At 42.3% G+C, this 3328-nt stretch overlaps 1 pseudogene; it reads left to right on the top strand.

The window, feature by feature from the left end:
- The first annotated feature begins 2515 nt into the window (after positions 1-2515).
- Positions 2516-3049, top strand: LOC125517345 (annotated as a pseudogene).
- The last annotated feature ends 279 nt before the right edge of the window (positions 3050-3328 follow it).

The following is a 3328-nucleotide window of genomic DNA, read 5'->3' on the forward strand; positions in this document are numbered from 1 at the left end:
GACCTACTTTTCAAAATCCTATGCATGTAAACAAGACCAAGTGCATTAGTGGCAGAATAACATTCTAACTTTACACGCTTTCATATGGTTTCACTTTATTTTGGCCATGTTTCTTTGCATTCCTCTGCTCTTCCAATTCCTGTAAACCAAACACCTAAGTTGACAGAAATCCTGTGTTTACAAATGCTCTGTTTACCATGTGCATTCCTATCCTATTCTGGTGTTTTTCCTATCCCTGCGTTTGTAGAATCATGCAAGCCAAATGAGCCCTTACAGAATTACTTCAGTTACAGGTAGGTGTCGAAGGGAACTTTGTGTGGTTTTTCCTGCTCCTGCCGCGACATCGTCCACCTCACCTGAGCTGCTCCATCGACAGAAGCATCCACCAAACTAGACATCATGACTCCTGACCGTCTTTTGCCGCCTCAGATCTCCTTCCCTGCCGCGGGCACCCACCACAAAGGCATCACCATCATCGACTCAGCAGATGAACCTGAGGAGTACACGGGTCCACAAGAGAGGTCGCACTCTTTTGTTTCTGCTTATGTTATGCATTGCTTAAAATTACCTGCTACTTTATCGTCTTGTTCACCTCTTGGACTCCAAATTAATGTTCAAACTTGAATTCTAAATTAGTTGTGGGGCACATATCAATGCAGCAATGAATAGTATGTCTGTATAATATCTGGTTCACCTAGGGTATGCCTATGTTGTTCATCTTGGGTGGGAAACAAATAGTAAAGCAATCATCATCTGTCTTTTTATTAATTTAAAGCAATCATCAGCCTGCTATCATTATTTTTGGATCCATCCACTAGTTGTTACCATCACTCTAAATTTCTGCATGCTCTCCTTACATAATCTCACCATATTTTTTTATGCATGTCAGATATTGTACATAGTCATGCTGAACATGTAGAGAAAAAGAGAAGAGTTTTGCGCGGCAATACAATGTCATGCAGACATCGCTCCATGGCGGGTTCAATGGCAAACCCTCCCCAGCCCTCTCCAGATTATAATCCAGAGGAAGATATCTGTTCTGAGGCAGATTCAGACGCCGCTGACCACTCCTATTTACCCCCCAAGGTGTTTGCTGTACCTTGGCATGATGATGTTAGTCATATCATGCATATGTTGCCTTGCAGTGCCTACTTTTGACATCATATATGTCATCTTCTTAGTTTAGACATGTTCCGTAATGCCACCTGTTTAGTTTCTATATTATATATGGGAATTATGCATTCTCATGTCTTTTAGCCAGCCATAATATATGTGAAATGTGTAATGCCATCATGTTTAACCAGGCATCATATATTTGAATGATATCTTGCCCATCCTTTTCTTCATTACATTTCCATTTGTCGAAAATGTTTGTACATTAAACTACTCTTCCTGTGAATCAGCCATTTGGGTGGGAGATGGAAAAATCTAGAGTGAAAACAGGGCCTTCAGAGAAGACAGTGCTACCTGTCGAAGTAGATCTCTTGTTGGGTCCCGATAGCTCCTCAGAGATGGATTCAGAGACATATGGCCAGTCCTATTCCCCCACCGAGGTGTATGCTCAAACTTGGCACAGTTATATTGCTCATATCATGCATATGGTGTCTTGCATTGCATAGTTTAGACTTCATATACACAATATTCAACACCATGTTCTTAGTTCAGACATCATATCGAATGCCCTTTGTTTAGCATATAAATCACATATGTGAATTAAATGATGCGATCCTGATTCATTAGATACCATGTAGGTGAATTATGTCATGCGATCCTGTTTAGTTATTCATCATATCTTTGAATTATGTTATGCTATGCTATCCAGTTTAGATAGACATCATATATGTGAAATTATGTCATGCTACCCGTTTTAGTTACACAATATACATGTCAACTATTTCATGCCTTTTTTCCACACAATCTATTGCATCTGTCTCTCATACAATGTCTATACATTCAACTATGTTTCCTGTTTATCAGCCATTTGAATTGGAGCGGGTGATGCCAGTATCCAGCAGACTAAAAACACGGTCTTAAAATAAAACAATGCTACCTCTTGGTGGAGATAGAACCCCGGTTGTACATGCACAAGAACCAGCCCTATCACACATAACCCAAACTCTCGCAGATTGTACCCCTACTGCGATGGACAGAGAACCAGCTTCACCCAATCTAACCCCAACCCCAGCAGATAGTAACCCAGTTCCTGTTGACATAGCACCATCTCCACCACAGAGCTCCCAAACAAGAGCAGTTAGTAAGGCAGCTCCAGTGCCCAAAGGGCTAGTACTACCACGGCGAACCCCAACTCCACCAGTTAGTACACCTATTCCTGTGGAGGAAGCACAACTAGCTAGTCGTAGTTTGATACGTCCATTTTGCATCATGCTTTTATATCAATATTTATTGCATTATGGGCTGTTATTACACATTATATCTCAATACTTATGGCTATTCTCTCTTATTTTACAAGGTTTACCATGAAGAGGGGAATGCCGGCAGTTGGAATTCTGGCTGGAAAAGGAGCAAATATTGGAAACCTATTCTGCACAGCTCCAAAAATCCTGAAACTCCACGGAAGTCAATTTTGGAATTAATAAGAATTACTGGGCGAAAGAAACACCAGAGGGGGCCCACACCCTAGCTAGGAGGGTGGGGGGCGCGCCCACCCCTACTGGGCGCGCCCCTTGTCTCCTGGGCCCCCTGGTGGGCCTCCGGTGTCCATCTTCTGGTATATGAAGGATTTTACCCTGGAAAAAATCGTGGGCAAGCTTACGTGACGAAACTGCGCCCCCACGAGGCAGAACCTTGGCTGAACCAATCTAGAGCTCCGGCAGAGCTGTTCTACCAGGGAAACTTCCCTCCGGGAGGGGGAAATCATCACCATCGTCATGACCAACGATCCTCTCATCAGGAGGGGGTCAATCTCCATCAACATCTTCCCCAGCACCATCTCCTCTCAAAACCCTAGTTCATCTCTTGTATCCAATCTTGTATCAAAACCACAAATTGGTACCTGTGGGTTGCTAGTAGTGTTGATTACTCCTTGTAGTTGATGCTAATTGGTTTACTTGGTGGAAGATCATATGTTCAGATCCTTAATACATATTATTACTCCTCTGATTATGAACATGAATATGCTTTGTGAGTAGTTACGTTTGTTCCTGAGGACATGGTTGAAGTCTTGCTATTGTAGTCATGTGAATTTGGTATTTGTTTGATATTTTGATGAGATGCATGTTGTCTTTCCTCTAGTGGTGTTATATGAACGTCGACTACATGACACTTCACCATTATTTGGGCCTAGTGGAAGGCATTGGGAAGTAATAAG

The sequence above is a fragment of the Triticum urartu genome, chromosome 6 (genome assembly GCF_003073215.2).
Source record: "Triticum urartu cultivar G1812 chromosome 6, Tu2.1, whole genome shotgun sequence".
In the NCBI taxonomy this organism is placed as follows: Eukaryota; Viridiplantae; Streptophyta; class Magnoliopsida; order Poales; family Poaceae; genus Triticum; species Triticum urartu.